Below are 13,151 nucleotides of genomic sequence, written 5' to 3' on the forward strand. Positions count from 1 at the left end.
TTGCCGCATTCAGGGAATACCGGGAAATGCCCGATAAAATGACGCAAATGTCAGGAAAAAATCGTATAATCACCTTCATTTGCTTTCTCGAGTTGGTTGGACGTTCCGGACAACAAAATTTGCCTGAAAACTATTTCTAACTATGTCTTTTTAACAATACGGCATCAGGGTGTCTACAAGTCCGGAATTCCGACAAGTCCAGAAATAGTACTGATTTTTTAAGGGCGGTCCGGAATTACTGAAAAAGTGCGGTAATTCCTTCAGAATGTCCGGAATTTTTTTCATTTTTTTGTCGTTTCTGTCGCAATTTGAACGAGAAACTTAAATTTTTGAAATTTTTCGAATGTCGTCAATTCGAGGTACTGAATTTTTCTGTTGGGAAGGTACTGAATTTCTTTGGAATGTACTGGAAAAGTACACCCAGAGCGTTAATTCCATTGTCAGGGAATTTCGCTAAAATGTGTCTGGATAATCAGGGAACTTACTTTTCCGAATTCTGTGGCAACCCTGTCTAGAAGACATGGCACTCTCGAATTAAAGCGATTGTTGCCTGCTATCCGGCGAGAACGCATGGTCGGTCGTGAAAAAATGAAAATAAGGGGGAAGAAAAATTGCGAATAGAAGACCTTTAACGCGGCTAAAGGTCGCATGGCGCACGCATAGTATTGTGTGCAGATTCCCGATACTCGATCGTGCGTCAATCCTTGAAACGTCTAACAATTTTTCCCTTCATCGTCGCACACTGTATCAGCCGAGCGGCTCTCGATCAGCCAGGGGCACTGAAGAAAAAGTATGGCACCATATGAATGTTTACGCTTGCGAAAAGTCCTCGCTTCCTCTGCCGTGCTAAGGAAGAACGCCGCGCCGTATGAACATTCAAGAGTAACCAAATATCCTTCATTAAAACGTTTATCTTATAGGAAAGTCATGAATAGTTTTTCTTCAAATTTTCAGAAACTTTAGGTTAAATTGAAAACAACATTATCTGAGAAATTGAAAGAAAAATATTCATAGGTTTACCAGGAAATTCGTTTTATAAATGGAAATTTGGCAACGCCTGAAGGTTCATACGGCGTTTTTTTCTTAGCACGGCAGTACTTTTGACTTTCGCTATTTATCTACATATCATTGGAATTGTTTTTAATACATCGTCAGAAAGTTGAGCACCACGAAATAGAGCTCCTTCCCAGGTAAAAATTGGCGGTGGGATCTGTGTTCCAAAATACTATAGGCCTGTAGCCGGCTGTAAGATTTCCTATAGCTTCCACAGCCGGCTATACATTTTCTTATAGCCTTTTATAGCCGATAGCGATAAAGCTACAGCCAGGCGATAAACTGTATAGCCTGGCGATAGGAACTATAGCCCGGCTGTATAATTTTGTATCGTTTCGTCTAGCCCGGCTGTATGATTTTCTTCGCTTTCCACAGCCAGCTATATGATTTTCTATCGCCTACTACAGCCGGCTATAAGAATTCCTGTGGTATTTTGAAACTCAGCTCCTATTGCCAGTTTTTACCAGGGTTCAGACTTGAAGACGAATGACCTCGAGTTTTTCCGACTATTTTTGTGGAGTGAAGGAATCAATCCGCGGACTTGTCTCGTACGATCGACGCTATTTATCAAAGCTCGAAGAAGACGCCGCGCCATCATAAATCTTCCTCACCACAAATTTTAGTCTCTATCTCATGTCGTTATCGTATTTCAAGAATTACGCCTTTCATTTCGTTGAGTGTTTACTGGAAAACTTCCCAAATCCTCTCCTGGCCCACACGGCGTATTTTCTTCTTACTTTGACGGGTATTTTCATGTCGTATGCTCTATGTTTAACAATATTGCCCTGTATTCTGTCGCTCCTCTGACGTAAGGGCGTATCTCGATTTCCGCATGAACCCCAGAGAACATGTAATCAAGTGTATTACAGGGCTCACATGGAGATTCAGATACGTGTATGATACGGTATGTGGACCGTTCCGCGTGAGTCTTGACCATTTCTCCACTTGGTACGGGGAATACATTCAATCATGAAATAGTTCGTAAAATTTTAATACCGTGAGCAGTATCGCTGTACTCCCTGATGCCCGGTATTCTGTAAATCCCCACGCAATGGAAGTACTCTATTCTGCCGTGCTGAGGAAGAACGCCGTATGAACATTCGAGAGTTGCCAAATTTCCTCCGATAAAATATCTATTTTCGAGGAAAGTTTGGAATATTTTCCCGTGAAATTTTCAGACCTTTTACATCGAACCACGGACGAAATCCTACGACAAATTGGAGGAGAAATAACCACAGATTTTCCTGAAAATTCGTGATTTGTAGAAGGAAATTTGGCAACGCCTGATGGCTTATACGGCGTTCTTCCTTAGCACGACAGTATTGCAAAGGGCAAAACGAGGCGTGGATGAGGGGTGTGGGGCGGGAGTTTTCGCGAGTTAGGTGCTCCCATTGCCCATTGCGGGAAAGGCGTCGCTTTGGCAGAGGCAGGCCTGGTCCGTTGCCGCCCGCGGTCCCCTGTCGCGATGACGATGATGAGATGACGATGACGCCGCCGACGCAAGAGGCGCGGAATCGAAGCTCGAGAGAGGCACCTGTCCCTGTCCGGTGCGGTGCGGTGACCCGATGCACAACTGCACGAGTGAAACCTCGACGAGGACCATCCGCATCGGACGATTGAGCTTGGCGACTGTTTCACGCAACTATTCACACACGCAGCTTCGCCTCTTTCTTCCCGGCTAGAAAGTTCCCGCACGTTGCCGCGTCGCCACGGATTGGTCAGAACTCCTCTAGGCATGCGGGCTCATAGTTGAAATTGATAGGCTAAGCTAGAGTACCTGTATAGCGAGAGTATAGACAGATGTGAAACTCCGAAAATCCATCAGGCCTTCACCGATGCCTCCGCGAATAAAGTTAGGGCCCAGAAATGCAGCCAACCTATGAATTTCAATTATCCAGAGCGATTTATCAATACAACTGTTACGAACCATCGTTTATAAAGCACGTATTTGACTTAGTTTTTGCATAAATTTACTCATTTTTGTGGAAGAACGCTCATTTAAGTACTTTCTTCGCCATCTTCGTTAGAATTGGAATCTACAGACTGGCAGTGAAATTTTGTGGGTTAGAAGTTGGTTAGAAGGGTGGCTGCACTTTTGGGCCCTAAGCCCTCCATGAAGCGATCTGTCCATACTCTCGCTATACAGGTACTCTAGGCTAAGCAATAGATAAAGAAGACCTAGGGAGTATGGTGCGATCCCATTGGTTGAAAGGGTCGTTCTAATAGCCTAAGGCGAAATGAGCTTCCTATATGTCACAATGACAGTCCATACGCAACCGTTGCAATTTTGATCGCGGTATCAAAAGCTCCTTCTTTTTGATGGTTATGCAATTTAAGCCACGGAGGGGTCGAAATAATGGTATCATGCCTTTTTACCTCTCTCAAGAGAGTTTCCCCTGCTCAGCATTTATGTTTCATACAAGCACAATAGCATTAATTGGACTACAGTTTGCAATTAGGAACTATATATTCCGGCCCCTTTTAAAAACAACGTATGTGCCATTAGTTTCCCTATGCACATAATTGTTTTTTCAGATGAGCCAGAATTTATAGGCCCAAATTCCAAAATGCAGTCCAATTGATTTGATACCCTTCGAACTGTTGATGTGGACATGCGAGACACTGCATTATATTGCAGCGAGAATGTTTGATTTTTGATCGTCACTGAAATTAAAATTTTACGTTAGACTTTTTTATTTTTAAATACCCTGTGGATAAGGAGATCACGCTGGAAACATGAGAAACCTAGTTTCCCGGCATTGAAGCTATCGCGAGGTGCAATAGGTCACGGCTGGAGACTCGGATAATTTTCAGCGTGACCTTGCCAGTATCACATAAAAAAATAATCAATTGGTAGCGATATTTTGGTATACAATCTCTCTGCAACTCGTCAATGAACGGAAGTTTCAAAGAGCCGTAGGTCAAAAATATATCGACGGATTTTGAATACGGTAAATGTTTGCAAACAACAACTTTTCGATTAATTTACAGATAGTTCGATTGAAACATGTGATTTTGTTATAACTAAAAATTCAAGAATATAAAAGCATTATAATCGCAATAACTACAGTTTTTCCGGTGAAGAGTCAAGATAGTTCGTTTGCCTCTGAACAGCTGGACGTATTTCTGCCAAACGGAACTATTTGCATTATGATGTGAACCCTGTTATGCATACATTCTTATGGGTCTCAGGGCTCATGTCTTAATGCACATAGTTCCGTCTGGCAGAAATACATCCAACTGAAGATTGAAGCCGGCTTTAAGATTCCAAGCAGCTCAATTCGATGACGCGAAAGAACAGTCTCTGTTCTTTGATTTGAAATTTTAACGATTTCTAAAGCCGCGATTCTGAGATACTATCAAATGATAGCCTACTGTGCTCATAAATCAATATACTGACTGTGTTATCAAACAAATCCCTCGTTAAAAACTCATGAAGCACCAATCTGTAAACTGTTTGCATGGTCTGTAAGTTGAAATCATTGATATTGCTACAGTCATCATCTAATTTTAATTATAAATCAGATGAGTAATCAAGAAGGTATTAACTTTTTTATCGGGAAAATTACAGATTTTCAACTTCCTGTTGGATCAGCGTTCTTTGCGTTTATCTCGTCATTTTAATCATCGGAAGGTGGAGTCTCTAGGTGTAAAAAGAGAAGAAGAAACTCTACTGAGAACTATCAAGTGTTATGACTCAGATTGTCTGACCCTAAAGAAACAATTAAATAGGTCTCTTGTATAGTTTTATGTATTGCGCTTGAAGCACGGACATAAAACGTCTGCGGTCTGATGTGAGAAAGAGAAGCTTTTAGATAAGAGCCTGACAAGCTTCTTTGGATTTGGATCAACCTTGTAAATAGTTGCCGCATCGCCCAAAATAATTGCAGTGTACGATCGTGGATTATTGATGAGTTGGGATTTTCCTGCACAGTTTGGCCGCATCGCCATTTGTTATAAACAGAGGAAACAGATAAACATTGCTGAAAAAGATGACATCATTGCCTCGGGTTTCTCTCCTATTACAACAAACCAATATTTGAACAGTGTTTCATTGGGTTTACACGGGTATTTCTGCATCATCATTGTTAAGTGTTTGCTTTGATTGTTTCCGATGATTCCCAGAAGGATAATTTCGCGCCTCTGATAGTGGGATATTTTCATCAAGTTGTCCGTGCCACGTTCTTTGTCGTTCGCCGATTGGCGCCATGTCAAGATTAGGTCGAGAATATGCGCCAGGGACCCAGGGTGTCTACGTATCCAAAAAGTCCGGAATTAGTTCTGATTTTTTGAGGGCAGTCCGGAAGGACTGAAAAAGTTGGAACATTTTGCATGAAGATACGGATTTGCCGTCTTCATCCTACGCGTGGATTTTAAGACCGCGTGGGATGTATGCAATCACTTGCGCATCGAATCTCAGTGCAGTATTTGCCCGCCAGACCGCAATTTCCAGGGATAAAGGAAGTCTTCAGCCTACTCATTTTAAAAACGCCCTTTTTTCTCAGAAATTTCCAAATTACGGCATTTGCATGACTGTAAGTGAAAATTGCCGCGATTATGCAAAAAATACGTGATATCACATTTTTTGAGAAAGTATACTGATAAAGTGCCGTAAACGAACTGATTTTTTTGCGAGTTTTAATAGACACCCCGTACACCTCATGTGTTAGGCTGTGACAATCTCTTGAATTCGCGCATGCAAATAGTAAGACTGAAGGTGTCGGGCTGGGTTCACTCGCGGTAGCATTTACAAGCATGACACATATACTGCCGTGCTAAGGAAGAACGCTGTATGAACATTCAGGAGTTGCCAAATTTCTCTTGATAAAACCTGTATTTTTGAAAAAACGTATGCATATTATTCCTTGAAAATTTTAGATATTTCAGATTAAATTGTGCACAAAATTGTCTGAAAATATGAGAAAATAATACTCACAATTTTCCCAGAAATTCGGTTTTTATCAGAGGAAACTTGGCAACGTTTAAAGGCTCATACGGCGTTCTTACTTAGCACGGCAGTATAGGCACGTCTGTTGCTACGATTGTAAAACGTGTCAGAATGGTAATTGATACTTGGCGACCAAGGGTCTCTCCCTTAGCCCCTCCGCTCCATGTTCATGGAAGCTTTTCTCTTGATCGCGTATCCCTCACTGCAGGCGGCTGCATAAGCTTTGGCTGCCCTATTTTCTGCCTCCTTTTCGAAGCCGTGCCGTTGTCGAGGCAGCGTTGTCTTCCCGTGTCGGATACTCCCTTTCCATCCGTTGAATTGTCTCGAATGAAGGTGTGCGGGAAATCTCAACGTCGGCGACGTGGGTATCTCCGCAGGAGTGACAGTCCGGACTGCTTTGACAGTTCTCTGCCCGCTCACTACCCACTATGCCTTGTCAGTGGGAGTTTTATGCACGTATGCAGAAACAAATCTCCAGTGACGGTTCACAGTAAGAAGTAACCGATATTTTGTGGTAGTAGAACGCAAAGTAACCTAACGTGCGGTCAACATTTTTTGGTTACCTTGTCTTTCGTTTTCATTGACCAAATCTTTGGATTGAAAATTTGGAACCTCGTTAAAAAATCAGGCTTAAACCGCCAGAATCACACCTGGATCGCACTGGTGATAGTCCGATGTACTAGCCTCTCGCAAGTCGCGACCTCTAAGTGACATCGAGAGAAACTAAAGCACTGCAGTTCAGCAGGACACTTTCCTCATCCCCAGATATCTCAAAACAATCTAGAGTTTCGGTCAGTTTAAAAAAAGAAAAAAAAAAAAAAAATTGGTCGATCGCCCACCATGTCATTTTGGTTGATCGGCCTGAAGATAAGGAACTCAAAGTTAACATAAACACGGAAATTTTTAACTGTGTTCGAGTAAATGATCTTTTCGTCCTCGAGAACTGTGGCTCAAGTAAAATAAAATTGAAACTTAAACGATAGCCGAAAAAAATCTGGGTCATATGCACGGTGTTTAATATCGGCCGTATTATTCGGTTCGTGCAACCGCTATTTCGGTTCTGGGATAACCGTATCCTCGGTTCAAGCAACCGTGCATTAAAACCAAACAAAACTAACGAAAAAGCTCGGTTGCATGAACCGAGGACACGGTTCCCAGAACCGAGAGAGCGGTCGCATGAAAGGAACAATAGCGTCGATATGAAACCGTGCATTCGGTTCATCTGACCGAACTTTTTTTCTTTAAGAACTTCAGTTCTTTCGAGATGAAAGGAAAATTTCGACTTCAACTCAACTACAAGCACTAAAATTTGGGTATACAAGCTTGCCTTGTTCATGTAGGTATGTCTTTCAAGACCTTTTCAATTATGATAATGAAGTATCAAATCATTCTTCGTCCTTCATCAATGATGTGTGCTCTCATTTTCGCAGTACTGAGCAGCTAGTCTTCAGCAAAAGAAAGATGAAATTAAGACTCGAGAAGGATTTTTACATGTAATTAAAACTTATCTGATCATTCCACATTTTTAAGTCTACATTAACCATTCTAAATGCACTCCTCGGAGATGCTTTCGGTTTCATTTGAACGTATTTCTGCCAAACGGAACTATGTGCATACAGACATGAGCCCTGAGAGCCGTAAGAATATATGCATGACAGGGCTCACGTCATTATGCACATAGTTCCGTTTGGCAGAAATACGTCCATTTAATCGCGCGATTGATCAGCAATGATCCTGGAAATGTCATTAAGTTTTGCATCGCTCGTAAAATCGATCACCGTGGGCGATGGCCGATGACCCTTGATTGCATTCATTCTTGTTCGTATTTTTTCGATATAGCTTGACTTTAATTTCAACATGTTGCCCCTAAAAGGTAATCTATCGAGTTTCTGCTGTCGGTTGCATTTATTTTTCTTAGATTCTGGCACTCAATTTTCAGCTTTTAAATCAAAGATTTGAACTGAAATGAGAACTGGAAACAGAAGCGTTAACTCCATATCGACGGTGAAACTACCAAACCACGTATCTCGGTTTGCGACGTCGCAGACTTCCTGTCATACTTTATTTTTTAAATGAAAAACTACTTAACATCCAGTCTTGAAAATTTCTGTGATTTTTCCTCTTTGTGCGGAGAAAATTCCGTGAAAATTTCAAGGAATGATATTGATTTGGTCTACTTCAAAAAAATAAAATGTGAGCGTAGATTTTTAAACACCGCAAACGAGATGCGTGGTTTGGTAGTTTCACCGTCGATATTGTATCAGACTGCAGGTCAGGGCAAAACAGCATTTTGACAGAGATCCTTGATAAGGAATTCCTAAGGTTTACTGAAGGTTTTAGGTAACTGAAAAGGTTTAATCGACCTCATTGATTCATGATTTTGCTCTACACTAAGTGCCACACCTCAGTTCGTCTCGGCGCCGTAAGAACTGATAAGAATATCAATCAAAAAACGCCACAATCTGAAGAATTAAAGAGATTCAAGGCGTGTATCAGAATGTTTTAGTGAGTCATTTTCATGAGTCGCATCCCAGCATTGTGTGGCTGAACGTGAAGCCCATTCTCTCTATTAAAGCATCTCGAGAGCATTGGCTCCTCAATCGCACGTCTTTTCACTGTTGCCAAGCTCATAGCAACCGAGTTTGGTAGGAACTCGCTTACTTATTTTGAACATAAGATGAACAATGCCATGCCAGTTTCTTTTTTCTTTTTTTATTAAGTAACCCTACTACTTTGGGGCCTTCCGTAAATAACGTTAGGTACTTCAGGGGGAGGATGGTTAAGGCCAGTCTTGCTCATTTCCTTGCAGGGATGCGAGAGGGAACTGGGGGGGGGGGGGGGGCAGAGGTATATACCCGAGAAAAAACCTGCATGGCGTCATCTGTTCACGAAAATAATTCAAAATCTCTGATTTTATGCACCAATGGAAAAAAATCACGGGTTCGTCGATCGATTCACGAGGTTGTCGATCGATTCAGGGGTTTCTCTACGGAATCACGGCTTTCTCGATCGATTCCCGTGTTTACAGATCGATTCGCGGGTTTGTCGATCGATTCACGGGTTTCTCTACGGAATCACAGCTTTCTCGATTGATTCCCGTGTTTATAGATCGATTCACGGGTTTCTCTATGGAATCACGGCTTCCTCGATCGATTCCCGTGTTTACAGATCGATTCGGGGGTTCGTCGATCGATTCACGGGTTCGTCGATGGATTTACGGGTTTGTCGATCGGATGACGTTCGAAACTCGATCGAATTTCGATGGATTCTTGATTAAGGCACCCATAGCCTCCTCCTGAAAGCTGACAACGGCGGTGGAGCTGGAATTTTCTGGGCGGCGGCGCGGTGGTCGGGACGGTGCTCGACAGCAGTGGACGGTGGACAGGGGGCCTGACGTCCTGTCGAATTAGCAGTGGCGGTTCACCGTTCCAGCTTGGGGCTCCCGTTGGTCCTCGCGTCGCACACGGGAAATGAGGAATGTCGGCACCCGCCCTTGCCGCGCTTTCCCGGCCGGGGAACGGTGCTCCACTCCCGGGGGACGGAGCCGGATTTTCCGGGCCATCAGGCAACGCCCGGCGTCGCGGCGGACGGAGGCAAACGCTTTTCAATTATATTTTGATGATGGCTAACGGAGGTGACGCGGAGTAGGCGCGTGTATGTGCGTGAACCCTCCTCCCGGCTCCAGATCCGAGCCCCAGCCTCAATCAACTCCGTCCTAAAGAAGAACGCCGTATCGAGATTCCAACGTTGCCAAATTTCCTCTCAAAAAGTATTTATTGAGAGGAAAGTCGCAGCACACTGAAAAAAAAGTTACGGGTCGTATAGACCTACCGACCGTTCCGGGCTCAGAGGCCGAAAGTGCCGGGTGCTGGAGCCGCAGCTTCGACTGCTTCGGGTGCTGGACCCGGAACTTTCGGCCGCTGAGCCCGGAACGCAGACGGTAGGTCTGTATAGCCCGAAAGAATGGCTTCCACAGCCGAAGTTTTTTTTTTCAGTGCATGAATATGTTTCTTCGAAATTTTCAGACAATTTAGATGAAACTACGAACAAAATTTTCTGAAAAACGGGGAGAAAATATTTACAAATTTTCCCGAAATCGTGATTTGTTAAAGGAGATTTTGCAACGTCTGACGGCTCATACGACGTTGTTCCTGATGACGGCATGTCGGGCGCCGGGACGCGTCTTGTGTGTACGACGATACACGACCCTGGCGCAGTGGCGTGACGTGCTTTGCGATCTATCGATTGATACGCCACTCAAACCCATGGAAAAGATCGATTATCAGGGTGTTTGCAGCGAACACCGTAATAATCGATTCTTTACTATAGCTTCAAATGGCGAGATATCGATAATCGATCGTTCACGCCTCACCACTGCCCTGGCGTCGCATCTTATTACACCAATGACGAAAAGGCGTATCTTCATTTCCGCATGAGCTCCGAAAAGCATTGAATTGAACGGAGAACAGGGCTCTCGTGGGAATCGAGAAACGCCCTTTCGTCAGAAGTGCGACCGTAGACATCCGAAGGGAACTTGCCCCTTTCCTCCGTCGTCTCGAGTTGGAGTATGCATAGCGTGACGCGAGGAATTAGGTATTTGAACAATTGTCGAAGGAAAAATTAATGCCAGACCAGGCATTTTGTCGAGCGACTCCAGGGGCAACGAGAGACCTTTCCACAGCCACCTCTTCGGCAGGAGGAATTGCTTTACTTTCAAGGACGATCGAAGTAGCCTTCTCTGGGCCGGTTGACAATACTACTGGGCCGTTGCAGAGAATTTCTCGTCAGTTTTGGGAAGGAAACCTGGAGCCCTTAATCAGTCTTAATTTCTGTGTATTATGGAAAAAACAAGGGGGAAACGGGAAATAAGGTTAAAAATACAGCACTCAAAACCTGATTTTTTTCTCGGATCTCGGCCACCAACATGTAGGTCTTAGATTTTTTAATCGATATTATTTAATTTTTAACGTATTTTCCGACTGAAAATGACTCAGTTTTGAGTCGGAACGTGTCCTGGGGTTTTAGTTTGTATTTTTAGCCTTGTTTCCCGTTTTCCCCCTTGTTTGTTTCATGTCACCATTGTCTCGGGCTGATTCGTAAAAAATTGTTTCTATTTCTGCATATTGTGACCTCACCATTGCATCTCTTTTATCCATTAACATGGCTTAAATTGACGAAAGAGCTGTAGAATGAGAGTGTCTAAGTCATTGAAAAGCGGGAAAGCTTGAGGAGGCCTAACGCTCGGTTTTCTAAAAGTGGGGATACGCGCTGATCAGTCTCGTTGAGCGGTGTGCGATCTTCAATGAAGAGACTAATGACAAAATCTAATTACAGAAGGGTTACATCACTGAATCTAACCTATATTGGATACTGAGCTCTTTATGTCTCTCTCTGGCAGAGAATACTGCAGCTTGAATTGCAAGGTAAATAAGCTACACCCCTATCCTTAAAGATCACTTCACTGATCAGACTGTGTACGCGGTATATCTCTCTACACCGATATGAGGAATCTCCGCTAAATCTTACTTGGAATTGCCCAAAGATATGCAATGAACTGACGATTTTTTCGAAGTTCGATCCTGATTTACAAGTATTTTTGCTCTGAAAGTGGTTTCATCTTCATCATTTTCGCCTCGAACAGTCTCGAACCTAAAACGCAACGAAATGCAGTTCTCAGTAAAACTCTTTCGCCGTAAAAATGGCTGGAAAAAACTCAGAAGCCGAGGAGACTAGTCGGTGGCGGTGATTTTCGAGGAGGAAGAAAGTAAATCCTCAAATCCGGTGTGAGCCGATGCCAAGCGAACCTACCTCAGCAATAATTTTTTATCATCCTCGGGACGATGTAAAGGAGAGAGTAACGTCTGACGTCTGATCTCGGCACGATTGGCACTGGGTGCGTCACAAGTTCGTTTGACGTGCCATGACCCCGACGAACGGGTCGGAAGTTGCCTGATGGAACAGAACCAGCCCACCGCTCAGGTTTATTCCGAAAGCGGCATGGACTCGGCGGTAACCGTACAGCGATGCGTCGCCGGTTGCCGCCCTCTCGCGGCGCACGCGCAGGCGGCCGCCGCAGCTCATCGCCCGATCACTTCCTCCTCCGCGCATAGCGTCATGTGATTTGCCGCCGCCACGCAATGCCATGCGCCACGCCGCGCCGCTAATGAGTCCGCCGCCCAATTAGCTCCACTCGCGCCCGCGCGCGCCACAGCTACACTCCCGTGCGCCAGGAAAAACGCCGTATGATCATTCGAGAGTTGCCAAATTTCCTTTGATAAAGCAAGTATTTTTGACAACATTCGTGCACATTTTTCTCTGAAATCTTCAGATGTTTTAGATTAAATTGCGTACAAAATTGTCGGAAAATTTTGGAAAAAAACACTCACAATTCGGTTTTTATCGAAGAGAACTTGGCAACGTCTGAAGACTCATACGGCGTTTTCCTGAACTACCGTGCGCCTGGAAAACCCCGTATGAACTTCCTTATGTTGCCCGACTCTCCGCCGGTAAAATCCATTATTTTTAAGGAAAGTTGTAGATATTTTTCCGAGAAATTTGCCGAGACTCATCATTGAATTACGAATAAAACCTCTGAGTAATAGGAGGAAAATTGTTAACCATTATCCCAGTAAATTTTAGCTTTCTGAAACAAAACTTGGCAACTTCCAAGGGCTCTTACGGCGCTTTTCCATAGCACAGCAATGCAGTTACGGGCTCGCTCTCGTCTACCTTGCGCTTGGTCAGGTGCACTGTGATTAGTGCCGTGACGTCACAAGTTCCCCTCCGAAATCCCCACCCCTTCCGTCTGCAAGTTCAGCCGAGGGGGGTTTTGTGGAACTTAGGTATTGGCAAAAGGGCATGTTGCGCTGGTCTCAGAATCATGTTTTGCTGCTTGATTCTTGTAGAAACATAATAAGATCTGACCAAACACCAATTTTCTACGTTTAACATTAAACGAGATATCGCGCTTCGAAAAATTCGGTTTAATACGTCATCAAACGCAATAGTGACATCCTTGGTTTCTTCCAATCTGTTTCATCAGAAAGGGATGCACTTGTTTTCACTGTTCAACGTAAAATTCGAGTGAAAGCAAGGTGGAAGAAACCAAGGGTGTAACTACCACGATGGATGACGTCATAAAACGAGTTTT

The 13,151-nt window shown here is 43.8% G+C and overlaps 1 protein-coding gene across 3 annotated transcripts in view; it reads left to right on the forward strand.

Moving 5' to 3' along the window:
- The window catches only part of Moe (moesin), a 96,268-nt gene that overhangs the window by 47,563 nt on the left and 35,554 nt on the right, over nt 1-13,151 (forward strand). The window lies entirely within an intron of this gene.

Source organism: Bemisia tabaci, chromosome 3 (genome assembly GCF_918797505.1).
Source record: "Bemisia tabaci chromosome 3, PGI_BMITA_v3".
NCBI classification, from domain to species: domain Eukaryota; kingdom Metazoa; phylum Arthropoda; class Insecta; order Hemiptera; family Aleyrodidae; genus Bemisia; species Bemisia tabaci.